The sequence below is a fragment of the Oncorhynchus clarkii genome, chromosome 2, assembly GCF_045791955.1.
Source record: "Oncorhynchus clarkii lewisi isolate Uvic-CL-2024 chromosome 2, UVic_Ocla_1.0, whole genome shotgun sequence".
NCBI lineage: Eukaryota > Metazoa > Chordata > Actinopteri > Salmoniformes > Salmonidae > Oncorhynchus > Oncorhynchus clarkii.
Genome location: NC_092148.1, coordinates 52,565,542 through 52,581,322, shown reverse-complemented (window position 1 = coordinate 52,581,322; position 15,781 = coordinate 52,565,542). Strand labels below are relative to the sequence as shown.

The 15,781-nt window shown below is 40.3% G+C and overlaps 1 pseudogene; it reads left to right on the top strand.

Annotated features, from left to right (window-relative positions):
* Window positions 1-930: 930 nt before the first annotated feature.
* LOC139377522 (chloride channel CLIC-like protein 1) lies at window positions 931-15,560 on the top strand (annotated as a pseudogene).
* Window positions 15,561-15,781: the final 221 nt, after the last annotated feature.

Genomic DNA, 15,781 nt, shown 5'->3' with positions numbered 1-15,781 from the left:
AATTAAGAGGACGATTAATATTGACTGCTATTGATGTAAAATATTACTAGGTCTTTAAGAGATTATTCGGAAGAGAACAGCTCTATAAATATTATTTTGTGGTGCCCGACTCTCCAGTTAATTACATTTACATAATTAGCTCAATCAAGTGATATTAATTACGGAGAAATTATTTTATAGAATAGCATGTCATATCACGTAATCCGGCATAGCCAAAGACACGACACTAGCGTCCCACCTCGCCAACAGCCAGTGAAATTGCAGGGTGCCAAATTCAAAACAACAGAAATCTCGTAATTAAAATTCCTCAACCATACAAGTATTTTACACCATTTTAAAGATACACTTCTCATTAATCCAACCGCAGTGTCCGATTTCAAAAGGCTTTTCGGCGAAAGCAGAACATATTATTACGTTAGGTCAGCAACTAGTTACAGAAAGCATTCAGCCATTTTCCAATCAAAGAGAGTTGTCAAAAAAGCAGAAATATAGATAAAATGAATGACTAACCTTTGACAATCTTCATCAGATGACACTCCCAGGACTCAATGTTACACAATACATGTACGTTTTGTTCGATCAAGTTCATATTTATATCCAAAAACCTCCATTTACATTGGCGCCATGTTAAGAAATGCCTCCAAAACATCTGGAAAAATTGCAGAGAACCACATCAAATAAAAGAAATACTAATCATAAACTTTGATGAAAGATACATGTTTTACATAGAATTAAAGATAAACTTGTTCTTCATGCAACCGCTGTGTCAGATTTCAAAAAAGCTTTACGGCAAAAGCACAATATTCAATAATCTGAGAACAGCGTTCAGCCACAAAAGCAAGCCATACAGTTACCCGCCAAAATGTGGAGTCAACAAAAGTCATAAATAGCATTAGAAATCTTCCCTTACCTTTGCTGATCTTCGTCGGAATGCACTCCCAGGACTCCTACTTCCACAAGAAATGTTTGTTTTGTTCGATTACGTCCATATTTATGTCCAAATACCTCCGTTTTATTTGCGCGTTTAGTTCACTATTCCAAAGGCACAATGCGTGAGCGCAAAATCCAAACAAGAAGTCAAAAGAGTTCCATTACAGTGTGTAGAAACATGTCAAACGATATTTACAATCAATCCTTAGGGTCTTTTTATAATAAATCTTCAATAATATTCCAACCGGACAATAGCGTATTCATTAAAGAGGAAAAAGAGGGAACGCGTGACCGCGCAGTAAACAACTGATTGGCCAAAGCGTAGTCCACTTGTTGAAACAGCTCTTATTCGACACCCTTCCACAATAGAAGCCTCAAACAACTTTCTAAAGACATCTGCTGGAAGCCTTGGGAAGTGCAATCTGGACCCATAGACACAGCATATTGGATAGGCAATCACTTAAATAAAATTACAAACCTCAGATTTCCCACTTCCTGGTTGGATTTGTCTCAGATTTTCACCTGCCATATGAGTTCTGTTATACTCACAGACATTCAAACAGTTTTAGAAACGTCAGAGTGTTTTCTATGCAATACTACTAATAATATGCATATATCAGCATCTGGGACAGAGTAGCAGGCAGTTTACTCTGGGCACCTTATTCATCCAAGCTACTCAATACTGCCCCCGTCACCAAGAAGTTAAAACCTCTTGATTCACCCATCCCGTCACCGGGATCATTTTTCGTCAACCTCCGCTGAATTGCAGAGCGCCAAATTTTCATAAAATCGCAAGTGCAATATAGCAAAACACAGCTTAGCTTGTTGTTAATCCACCTGCCGTGTCAGATTTCAAAAAAGCTTTTCGGCGAAAGCATATCAAGCGTTTATGTAAGGACATCTCTCTCAGTAGACAAAACATTACAAACAGCTAGCAGCCAAGTATATTGGGATTGAAAGTCAGAAAAGCAATAAAAATAAATTGCTTACCTTTGATGATCTTCAGATGTTTGCACTCACGAGACTCCCAGTTACACAGTAAATGTTCCTTTTGTTCCATAAAGATAATTTTTATATCCAAAACACCTCCATTTGGTTGGCGCGTTATGTTAAAAAATCCACAGGCTCGAGCGGTCACGACGGAGCAGACAAAAATTCCAAATAGTATCCGTAAAGTTCGTAGAAACATGTAAAACGTTTTTTATAATCAATCCTCAGGTTGTTTTTACAAAATATAATCGATAATACTTCAACCGGGACTGTAGCTTCTTCAATAGGAGAGAGAGAGAAAATGTTTGTTCCAAGCTGTTGCGCATGCAAAACGCTGCTGGTACCCAGCCATACAATTACGCGATGTGATCTTTCTCACTTATTTTTAAAAATAAAAGCCTGAAACTATGTCTAAAGACTGTTCACACCATGGGGAAGCCATAGGAAAAGGAATCCGGTTGATATCCCTTTAAATGGAGCGAAGTCAGGCAATGGAACAGGGAGCTTTCAGGAAAAACAGCACTTCAGGTTTTCGCCTGCAATATCAGTTCTGTTATACTCACAGACAATATTTTGACAGTTTTGGAAACTTTAGAGTGTTTTCAATCCTGATCTGACAATTATATGCATATTGTGTTTCATGTTTCATTTGGGTATGTTTTTCATCCAAACATCAAAATACTGCCCCCTACACTGAAGAGGTATTAAAGTCTTGGACATTTCATACGTGCGAATCCGAAAAAGAAGAGAAAGTTGTCAAGTTTGTTTTTAACCTTACGATACAGGTAAGCGCAGAACGTTAATTTATTTGTATTTTTACAGGGACAGTAATCATTAATCAACGTTTCAGTAAAAGTGACGGTTTTAGCCAGCTGGCTAATTTTCAACCGCAGTCCCTGGGCGGGTTATTAAAAACAATTTCAATAACAATACAGACAATCAAGGAGCAGTGAGCACATAGAACAAGCAACACATAGCACGCAAAAAATAAACAAAAAAGCAACAAAGTGTTTCCACGGCTCACTAGCTACAGACAACATGGAAAGCGGAAATACACAGCTAGGGATTATTTTCACTATTCTGATTGGCCTTTAGCCATGTCTTCATGTTATTTTTGAAGGTGTGATAGGTGGTACAGTTTTGTGTGTCTGATGGCAGGGTATTCCAGACAGAGAAAGCAGATTGATTAAAGGTGATTTGTCCTTAACGCTAAATGGCATACCTGGCTAGCACATTTAAAATAATTGGAATTCACAATTTCTGAGGGTCACTTAGATGGTCACACAGACACTTTTCAGAATGAGGTCCTTCTTCCAATAGGGTTTCACCAGGTACCATGCTTCACACAGAACCCAGTCACCCTGGCCCCTCACCCCTACAGACCGCACCAATCCCCACTGTAATCAATTCAGTGTCAGGACGGCTCTAGGTCGCCCACAACTGACCAACGATAGGTGTCTTTGAGTCGACTAACTCTCAAGTCATCCTCCACTGAGTCGGCCCTGTTCATGCCTCCAAGGTGCCCCCCACACACAGGAATACACACTCAGAGCCTATGTAACAGGCTTTTCTTAAAAACTCGACTTTGCATGTTTCGCTTTAAAAAAATAATAAGTTCAAGATGTGGTATCCACTCAGCTCGCTGCCTCTCAGATCATGGGTGGATCCATCTGCTCCGTTCCCGAAGTGTGGTCTCCCTGAGATCCCAAGTTTGAGGGATCCCTCGTGCACGATTTACCCAGGTCGTCAGGAGCGGTCACCAAGTGAAGATTCACATCCCATCCTTGCCGCCAAATGTGGTGGTTGATTTCTTTACTATCAAATGAGGAAAGAAAAACTTATCAGACAAGTCAGAAATATACTTAACTAAATCTTTATTCACTTATTAATACAACGCACACATATAAAGTGAATCGATTGAGTGCTCTACGATAGTGATGGCTGGTCGACGAATCACCCTCAGATGATTCGTTGAGAGCCCCGAGACAAAGGTACAATGGTCTTTTATAGCCAAGATATACCCCCTACATGACGAACAACAGATGTATGGAATGGGTCACAAGGTTAAGATTTGTATGAAAGATACTGACTGCTGTGAATTATAAGTATCTGCTGTAAAAACAGTTATCTTTGTGTAGAGACTAAGGTCTGGCCCTGGGGTCATGTCTCCCTGGTACCATATAGAACAGAAACATTATCTCATGCTCTGGAATGCGGTCTCTTTTGGTTTTATCATCCAAAAGACATTGTAAATCTCCTGTCAGTGTTATTTCCCAGAGGCCCACTTAGAGTTCACACAGACACAATAGTTATAAGAACCCTCTATTCTGTTGCATAAAACAACCATTTGATGCAATAAAAGTATTATAACATAATCTTGCAATTTTGCTCTCACAGCCTGCTCTAAGGTTTGTCCTTCATCCCCCTGCAGGACCGGAGCAGATCAACGACCAGACAACATCAAGACCAAAACCACCACCACCCGCCCATCTGAATAAGATGACCGGGATGAACCTAGAAGGGATTCGCCACTAAAACACGTGAGGCTGAAGTTAATTCTCAACAAGGAGGCTGCTAGGGACGGCGCTGCCAAACGCCAGGGAGCAGCCGCCAGACCAGAAACCATGACCTGCCTGGAATTCAGCAGGGGAGTTCTACAGAGAGGTATGGTCTTGTGCAGTCTGACCTGCACTGCCTGGTGAAATCCCAAGGGCCCAAGATTAATTTGAAGCCAGCCCAGGATTCATTTGAAGCCCCCCGGTTATTAGAACAGTTTTGGTTAAAACAAAGATACTGCCCCGTTATAATCATCACAAATGGTCCTTTTATTCAATAAATTCCGTCGCGATATCCCCAAAATGTCAATTTATTTGGCGCGTTTGATTCAGAAAATACACCGGTTCCAACTCGCGCAACATGACTACAAAGTTTCTAATCAGTTACCTGTTGAACTTGATCCAAATATTTCAATCAACTTTCCTAATCCAACTTTAGGTATTTTTAAATGTCAATAATCGATCAAATTTAAGACGGAATAAACTGTGTTTATTACCGGACGAAAACAAAGTGGAGCAAGCTTTCAGGTCGTGCGTCCCAACCACAACAATACACTTGGCTATCCACCCAGATAGGAAATGGCTACTTCTTCATTTCTCAAAGGAAAAACATCAACCAATTTCTAAAGACTGTTGACATCTAGTGGAAGCAATAGGAACTGCAAGCAAGTGCCTTAAAAATAGAAAACTAATTGAAAAGAGAGTGACTTAAAAAAGTTTTAATTCAGTACTTTGTTGAAGCACCTTTGACAGTGATTACAGCCTCATGATTTCTTGGGTATGGCACTACAAGCTTGGCACAACTGTATTCGGGAGTTTCTCACATTCTTCTCTGCAGATCCTCTCAAGCTGTCAGGTTGGATGGGGATCGTTGCTGCACAGCTATTTTCAGGTCTCTCCAGAGATGTTAGATCAGGTTCAAGTCCCGAAGCCACTCTTGCGTTGTCTTGGCTGTGTGCTTAGGGTCATTGTACGGGTGGAAGGTGAACCTTTGGCCAAGTATAAGGTCCTAAGCAGGTTTTCATCAAGGATCTCTATTTACTTTGCTTCGTTCATCTTTCCATTGATCCTGACTAGTATCCCAGTCCTGGCACTGAAAAACATCCCCTCAGCATGATGCTGCCACCACCATGCCTCACTGTAGGGATGGTGCTAGGTTTCCTCCAGATGTGATGCTTGGCATTCAGGCCAAAGAGTTCAATCTTGAATTCATCAGACCAGAGAATCTTGTTTCTCGTGGTCTGAGAGTCCTTTAGGTGCCTTGAGGCAAACTCCAGACTCCAAATTAAGTCAAATTTGTCACATGTGCCGAATATGACAGGTGTAAACCCTACAGTGAAATGCTTACTTACAAGCCCTTAACCAACAATGAAGTTTTAAGAAAATACAAAAAAAGTAAGAGATAAGAATAACAAATAATCAAAGATCAGCAGTAAATAACAATAGTGGGGCTATATACAGGGGGTACCGGTACAGAGTCAATGTCAATGTGCGGTGGCACCAGTGTCAAGGTAATTTAGGTAATATGTACATACATGTAGGTAGAGTTACTAAAGTGACCATGCATAGATAATAACAGAGTAGCAGCAGCGTTCCAGGGGGGGCGGCAATGCAAATAGTCTGGGTAGCCATTTAATTAGCTGTTCAGGAGTCTTATGGGTTGGAAGCTATTTTGGAGCCTCTTGGACCTAGACTTGGCGCTCCGGTACCACTTGCCGTGTGGTAGCAGAGTGAACAGTCTATGGCTAGGGTGGCTGGAGTCTTTGACCATTTTTAGGGCCTTCCTCTGGCACCGCCTGGTATAGAGGTCCTGGATGGCAGGAAGCTTGGCCCCGTTGATGCACTGGGCCTTGCGGTCGGAGGCCGAGCAGTTGTCATACCAGGCAGTGATGCAACCCGTCAGAATGCTCTGGTGGTGCAGCTGTAAAACCTTTTGATGGATGACACTTTGTTCTTGGGGACCTTCAATGATGCATAATTTTTTGGGTACCCATCCCCAGATCTGTGTCTCAACACAATCCTGTCTCGGAGGTCTACGGACTTTTCCTTCAACCTAATGGCTTGGCTTTTGCTCTGACATGCAATGTCAACTATGGGACCTTATATAGACAGGTGTGTACCATTCCAAATCATGTCTAATCAATAGAATTTTCCACAGGTGGACTCCAATCGAGTTTTAGAAACCTCTCAAGGATGATCAATGGAAACAGGATGCACGTGAGCTCAATTCTGAGTCCCATAGCAAAGGGTCTGAGTACTTATAAAAGTGAGGTATTTATGTTTTTAATTTTGTATACATTTGCAAAAAAATAACTGTTTTAACTTTGTCATTATGAGGTATTGTGTGCAGATTGATGAGGATCCATTTTAGAATAAGGCTGTAACGTAACAAAATGTGGAAAAGTCAAGGGGTCTGAAAACTTTCCGAATTCATTGTATGCTTATATATGTATCCACACATATGTACATTTATGTCACAAATATGTTAAAATATACAAGAATTGGCCATTTCCATATTCACTACATGACCAAAAGTATGTGGACACCTGCTCGTCAAACATGCTATTCCAAAATCCTGGGTATTGATATGTCGTCGGTTGCCCCTTTGTTGTTATAACAGCCTCCACCCTTCTGGGAAGGCTTTCCACTAGATGTTGGAACATTGATGTGGGGACTTTCCATTCAGCCAAAAGAGCATTAGTGAGGTCACTGATGTTGGACGATTTGGCCTGGCTCGCAGTCGGCAAAGGTGTTTGATGGGGTTGAGTTCAGGGCTATGTGCATGCCAGTCAAGTTCTTCCACACCGATCTCAACAAGCTGTTTCTGTATGGACTTCATTTTGTGCACGGGGGCATTGTCATGCTGAAACGGGAAAGGCCTTCCCCAAACTGTTGCCACAAAGTTGAAAGCACAGAATCGTCTAGAACAGTCAAACTCAACTGGCAGACTGAGGTCCAGGTCCAGACCCAGAGAAGGGTCAATTCAGACCGGACAACATCGCATTATGTTATATAAAAGTCAATACATAATTTTTTAGACAGCTTTAAAAAATCTACCTGGTGCAGCGGCCTCGTTAACTTAGCAACCACTCTTTCACTTAATTATAGTACTTCTAAGTAGAAGCCATATCAGCCAGAGAAACAAATTGTTCTCCTTTATGATAGAACATTCAGATTTGTCTGCCTGACTGTGGGGCTCTTTAACTGAATTATTAGGATTTTCCTGTGATCACAAAACAACTTATTTTGCTCAAATAGAGAAAAATTAAATAGTGTTTTCTTTGACATGATGAGCCTGGTGGAGAATTTAACATTCTGCCTGAGTGTGGCGCTGTTAACCGCAATTTTCAGGATTATCTTGTGACCAGAACAAACTATACTGAACAAAAATATAAATAACATGTAAAGATTTGGTCCCATGTTTCATGAGTTGAAATAAAAGATCCCAGAAAATATCCAGATGCATAAAAAGCTTATTTCTCTCAAATTTTGTATACTAATTTGTTTACATCCCTGATTTTCGTAAAATCATATTATATCTACCGTAGCTTTGATGGGACTGATCATGTCAACATCATTCTTTCAAAATCTTAGCTAGCTAGTTAGATAAGCAGTCATCATCATGAATCACTTCGACAATCTTCTGGCAAATCCTTTTCAATTCTTATCATAGGAAGACAAATTATAGTTAAAAACGTAGCGGTGCTAATCGGCCACTGGACATATATAGACATTATGGTTAGGAAGGAGCGTTGCAAAGCAATCACTAGCCTGCTATTCAGTGGAGTGGATGTGTGGTCCAAGTCTGGGTTTAATGGGCTCTTTTCTAAACTTAAAATACAAACCTTCATGCTGTCAATCTGACTTCTGCCGCTTTCAAAACAACTGAAAACTCGTAACTAGGAAATCTCAGACTTTCCTAATCTCAGACTAGGAAAAAACTAGCCCCAGACTGGGAAAATACATTTTGAACCCTCATCCAAGTCGGGAATTCCAAGCTCTTTCTAAAGCTCTGATTCGACCTTGTTTTTTTGAGTTCACAGTTGTCTTGAAAGCACCATAAGTCCAGAGGTGATGTCAACATTTGCCCACAAGGACTGCCGCGCCACATTCCTGTTAAAGTGAGCACAGCACAACAAGGTGAGTTCAAAAATGTATTGTATGCTGCTGCATAAATTATGTAATATGCCAGGGAGATATTTATACTGTAGCTAAGAAAGTAATACTAAGTGTATCTTGTGTAGTAAGCTGTTAGTAGCCCATGTACCTCACCCTAATAATTTGCTCTTTTTTCAATCCTCATAATTTAGCCTACTGTTCTGACTTGGTGGTGCACATTTAGCCTATAGCCTGTTTAAGAGAAATGTCTTTCATTGTCTGCTGATATGCCCCCTTTATTTATCCTATGGATCTGACTTGGTATACAGGGAGTATACTATAAAAATGGCCCATGTTCTGAATTCTACGTCTGTCCTAGCTTGATCATGAATTTCTTAATCGAAATTACAGATTACCTATTTTCTGATCGTCGTCCCCATATGCCATAGTTTGTACATCTCAACTATCAGTAGAAACTACATTTGTTTAAGCAAGTCACGCATATCAGCTATGTTTAATTTAAAAGGCAGTGAACGAGGCTGAATGAACTGTTTCGCTGCTAGACAAGGCTCCACTGATAGCCAGGTGTAGCAGTAGTAAGAATTCACTCCACAGTGCTGAAAAGACAGCTCTGCTGTTTGGACAGCTTAATGTAGGCCCTGACAGTTTGTGGGCAACTGTTTGTCACTGTTATAGTGCAATTAATGTGTTGGTTAGTGTTGTGTTGTGTAGTGGCTTTGCTGGCATGCATCCCCCCCAAAACGTGGGGCAAAGCCATCTCTCCATATGGTCTTGAACTGCCAGTACTTTCTGTATAGTCATTGTGGATATATTATGAGCCTGCTGGCCATTTAATACTGGCATTGCCCTTTCCTTATTGAAATAGTGAATAAAGGAAGACTGCTTCATTTTCAATTAAAATGCAATGAAGACATTGTGAGATTGAATGTATGCTTTTACACGTTATCTCTGTATTACAGCAAATCAAATAAAGATTTGCGCAAACTGGAAGTGTGACGACTTTCCCCAATGATTTCCCTATGGCTGAGGTACTTTCTCAGTAATTTTTGAATTTTTTATTTATTAGGATCCCCATTAGCCGAAGCCAATGGCGACAGCTAGTCTTACTGGGTTCTGACATAAAACAAAAATACATTACAGACAAAAGACTTTACAATTTACAGACATTTAAAAACATTAACATGTAGTGTGTGTGTAGATCTATCAGTTACACATATATGTCAGTACATACACTCAACAAGTAGGTCAGATAGGGGAATGGCGTTGTGCCGTGAGGTGTTTATTTAAACCAGGTTTGCTGTTCACTTGCGCTATATAAGATGGAAGGGAGTTCCAAGCACGCATTGTTCTGTATAATACTTTACGTTTCCATGAATTTGTTCTGGAACTGGGGACTGTGAAAAGACCCCTGGTGGCATGTCTGGTGGGGTAAGTGTGCGTGTAAGTTGACGGTGCAAACCATTTGGAATTTTCAAACCAATGTTTCTTATATAAATAAGAAGTGAGGCAGTGTCTTCCTCAACCCTTAGCCAAGAGGGACTGCCATGCACGTATTAATATTAGTCCTCTGAATACAATGAAGAGCAAAACGTGTGACTCTGTTCTTGACCAGCTGCAGCTTAACTAGGTCTTTCTTCGCAGCACTTGACCATATGACTGGACAATAATCAAGAAGAGATAAAACTAGAGCCTGCAGGACTTGCTTTGGGGAGTGTGGTGCAAAAAGCAGAGCATCTCTTTATTACAGACAAACCTCTCCACATCTTTACAACCATAGAATCTATATGTTTTGACCATTACAGTTTACAATCTAAGGTAACACCAAGTACTTTAGTCTCAACTTGTTCAACAGCCATACCGTCCAGGTGTCAGGCCAGGGTTTACTCAGTCGCAGTCCAATAGCATCAGAGGGCACACCTGTTTGATCTCACTGTGATACTGTAGGCCTACTTATGTTACTTTTCTGAGTCAATTCAGTTATCATTAAATGTCCAGTGTCTTTTGTAAGAAACACCATTTATTTAAATCTCTAGTTGAGTACAAGAAATGGTTTTGTTCTGGTCACAAAATAATCCAGAGAATTGCAGTAAACAGCGCCACACTCAGGCACAAAACTGAATGTTCAATTCTCAGCCAGGCCATCTTTTCAAAGAAAACACAATTTATATCTCTGTTTGAGCAAAATCAGTAGTTTTGTTGTGATCACAAGAACATCTTAATAATTCAGGTAAAGAGCCCCACAGTCAGGCAGACAAATTTGAAGGTTCTATTACAAAGTGAGAACAATTAGTTTCACTGGCTGATATGGCTTCTCCTTATAAATGCTATAAAAGTACATTAATAGATGACATTCGATTCTATAATCCAGTCTCAAATATAATCGCACAATTCACACAGACCCACCGCGGAACTTCTTGTGAAAATGCGTCCCCATTGGCTCTTTTGTCAACGAGTTCAATGTATTCCAAACACTTGTGGTAACCAATTATTTAGGTTGCCTAGTAAACGAAGCCCCTTCTGGTATGTTCTATTGCGAACTGTCTGGGACTCGTTGTTGGTTCCCTGTTTACTACTCAAATATATTTTACTTATTAAGTCAAAGACTAAATAAACTGCAATACACTGGTCTCAAATATATTAGCATAACTAGGCTACACAGAACCATAGCAGGCAGTCCCACTGTAAAATATTTGGCTTTTTTATCATATTTAAACGAGTCCCAAGCCTAGTTCTGCATACTGGGGCATGGCTTACTGAAATACTGAAATAAGCGCTCATATTGTCATATTCCAACGGATAGAGTTCTCATCACACTGGTTTAGCTCGAAGAAAATGTGCAGCTATTTGTAATTGATGTTATTGCTCTGTAGGGTTTATTGAGGATGTCTGTTTCTGGCTCATGAACCCCGAGTTCTCTAGCATGTTAGCCTCAATGGAGTAGCTAGCTAACGTTAGCCATCTTAATTAACATGAAGATGTCAACAAGTGCTGTCAGGACGCATACCATCACTGTTGCTGTATGCAGCCCGTTGCTGGTTGCTCAGGGGCAGGTGGACGACGACGAATAGATTAATGCTTATAGAACTACGATCCAATCATAAAGTCCATGAGAAAGCATGCCGAGGTACAGTACAAGCAGCTGTGTAATGCATCTTTCCGTGCCATGACAGTGCCATCACTTGAAATAATTATAATATTGCTTTGTTGTTTTTCTTTGTCATGTTTCCTATTACAGTGTATGAAACAAAATCATGAAGTGTGAAAATACACCAAGCATGACGAATACTGCCTTGTATCGTGATATTAATCTAATCGGAAAACTAAATGAAAGTCATCTTCACCGGCAAGTAATTACCCTAATGTGCCCACCAAGAGAAGGGAATACATCCAGGGCTCAGATCAAGTGGACGTAACGGAGTGCAACAACAAAGTGGAAGGGTTACAAAGAGAGGTTCGTGTTGAGGGTTGGAAACGGATTTTAAACGTCACACATTATGTTTTTCAAATGTATATTTATGAAACCGTGGCAAATAGATGGTGTGTGATCGTCTGTAATTTTCCTTAATTAAAAAAAAAAATTGAGGAGCATAAGAAGAATACTACACTGGTTGCACAGCAGCCATCATGCAACCCAGTGTTCAAGGGATTCCTCACCAAACTTCTGAAAGAGAGAGCCTGGTATGGTTTAAATCTATGCACTGATTCTCTTTATGTAAAACACTTCCTCACTGTATCTTACCCACCTTGTAAATGTATGTTACCACTTTGGAATGTAGTATGCTGTCTGTATGCCAAGTGCATATACAGTTGAAGTCGGAAGTTTACATACACTTAGGTTGGAGTCATTAAAACTTGTTTTTCAACCATTCCACAAATTTCTTGTTAACAAACTATAGTTTTGGCAAGTCGGTTAGGACATCTACTAGTAATTTTTCCAACAATTGTTTACAGACCGATTATTTAACTTAAAATTCACTGTATCACAATTCCAGTGCGTCAGAAGTGTACATACACTAAGTTGACTGTGCCTTTAAACAGCTTGAGAAATTCCAGAAATTGATGGCATGGCTTTAGAAGCTTCTGGTAGGCTAATTGAAATCATTTGAGTCAATTGAAGGTGTACCTGTGGATGTGTTTCAAGGCCTACCTTCAAACTCAGTGCCTCTTTGTTTGACATCATGGGAAAATCAAAAGGAATCATAAGACCTGAGAAAAAAAATTGTAGACCTCCACAAGTCTGGTTCATCCTGAAGGTACCACGTTCATCTTTACAAATAATAGTACGCAAGTATAAACACCATGGGACCACGCAGCCTTCATACCGCTCAGGAAGGAGACGTGTTCTTTCTCCTAGAGTTGAACGTACTATGGTGCTAAAAGTGCAAATCAATCCCAGATGAAAGAAATAAAAGCTGAAATAAATCATTCTCTCTACTATTATTCTGACATTTCACATTCTTAAAATAAAGTGGTGATCCTAACTGACCTAAGACAGGACATTTTTACTAGGATTAAATGTCAGGAGTTGTGAAAAACTGAGTTTAAATGTATTTGGCTAAGGTCTATGTAAACTTACGACTTCAACTGTACTTTGTTGTACTATTCTATACCTTTCCAACCACCAGCCCAGTGATCTCAAGAACGATATCCACTAAGTCTCATTTTGGCATCAATGTCGGCAAGCAGTGGCGGAGATCCAGAAGGTTCTGGAGGGAATGGACAGCTGGAGAACGGGGACTCTGAACGATGTCCTCAGCCAGATCCTGGTGGATCTCAAACCACATGACTACAAGGCCTAGAGATGGCACTTTGAGGACACCTTTGGTGTGGAGATCGACACAGTCATGAAGGTCAGAATGCGTCGTTTGTGTGGTTTGCCTAAGCAATTTATGATTACACAGTTTGTAAACTAGGCTACATGGGCAATGAAGATGAAATTCAAATAACTTTTCTTGTACAATGAGGAAACGTCTTTTGTCATTCATACACAATAACACATGGTTCACACTAGCCTATACAAAAGCAACAGGACATAAAAACAAAACTTTTTAAATACTTTCCTTCTAAAAACGCATTAAGAAGGAAAGAAATTCCACAAATGAACTTTTAACAAGGCACACCTGTTAATTGAAATGCATTGCAGGTGACTGAAAGAGTGTACAAAGCTGTCATCAAGGCAAAGGGTTGCTACTCTGAAGAATCTCAAACCTCAAATATATTTTGATTTGTTTAACACTTTTTTTGGTTACTACATGATTCCATATGTGTTATTTCATAGTTTTGATGTCTTCACTATTATTCTACAATGTAGAAAATAGCAAAAATAAAGAAAAACCCTAGAATGAGAATCAATCTGATTCAGAGCACAGTCATTTACATTCAAGACAAGACAAACAAGACAGATTTGAAACCACTCATTGGCATTATAGCGTCAGGAATATTTTTCATTGCCATTGCAATTATTTAAAGGATCTCTCTTTTCCAGGTGTCTGTGGTTGTCTTAATCATAGTGGTCATCATCTGCAATGAGATGTGGTCTACAGTCTCCTTGTTTGTCCAGTTCAAGCAAATCATTGCCATTGCTTTCTCATCAGTCTGGTCTGGAATTGGTTCTATCTCTACAAGGTAAATTGCCAATATTCACACTTCCATGTATTTTGTCAAATTTCCACATGCTAATTACCCCTTACTGTCTGACTGGTGGTCTATGTTTATTAGTAAATTAATATAACAAATCTATCTAAAAGAAAAGGTACAAAGTTCCTTCTTTACTGCCAGAGTGGCCATTCTGGCAACCTTCGGTGTAGGGTTTTCCCAATTCAGGATTGGTTTATGTTTTTCGAGGCAAAACATTTAGGCTAAACACTACAGCAATATTTCAGGTCTCTGCAAAGAATGTTTTTGTGGGGGTTTATAAGCAGGTAAGGAAGTAGAACTAAGTTATTTAAGCTATTTCTAATATTCCATCTCTATTCTTCAAAACTCAAGCCAACTACATTAAGGAACATCACCAAGGAATGTCTTGAGAAATATCTAAGTCTTACCAGGAGAGCTTGACTATGACAGGTCATTTTTTTGTGTGAGATTGGGAGATAGATGCGGGATAAAAGCAGTGATTGTAATGGGGTTCTAACTGTGTCCGTGTGGTCCCGGGGATGGCAGCACTACCGCTAGACCAGCCTCCACACGAAATACACAATGTTAATTCACCATATGTTATTGGATTTTCTCAACCTGTCAGATTGCCTTTACCGAGCACCAAAACAAAATGGAAAGATGGAGGGCATTGATGTAAAATGCACTGGGAGGAAGGAAATCAACTGGTGGGATAACATGAAGGACGGGATAATGGAAAAATAACACCTGAGCTTGGCATCACATATCTTTCCACAGGGGTATCAGATTTTCCTCATCTCAAAAATATATGCGAAAGTACATTTAATTGATGCGTCATTGTTTCATAATTATTGGTGCATGTGTAACCGATGTGAAATGGCTAGCTAGGGTCCCTGGTTTGAGCCCGGGGCGAGGGGACGGACTAAAGTTAAACTGTTACATCGGTGCCGTGACCCAGATCACTGGTTGCTGCGGAAAAGAAGGAGGTCAAAAGGGGGGTGAGTGTAACCGATGAGAAATGGCTAGCTAGTTAGCGGTGGTGCGCGCTAATAGCGTTTCAATCGGTGACGTCACTCGCTCTGAGACCTGAAGTAGTTGTTCCCCTTGCTCTGAGGCTTTTGTGGAGCGATGGGTAACGATGCTTTGTGGGTGGCTGTTGTCGATGTGTGCAGAGGAGCCCGGGTCGGGCATAAATACACAATACTTCTCACTCCTCTTTTCTGGCTTTCACATTTTGACCTTTTTGTTGCAGTAAGTTTACTGTGCAAATGCACATTGGTTTATGTTGTTGTGAAGCCTTCTGTTCACTCCTCCCTGCCTGTGCCCCAGATTGGTACAGAGGTGCCATGACTCTACAAGACGATCCCTGTAGGATGCACTACGAAGTCCTCATGGTCAACCCCATCCTTCTTGTACCACCAACTAACCTATTTTTGCCGACCAGGGAAAGTCAAATTCCATTCAGTCAATTCAGGAAGTAAACTGACATTCCACTTCCAGTTTTCAGTCTACTTCCGGAAATGACAGCATTGAAATGGAATTGACCCTAACCTATTCCACAGGCCAGGAAC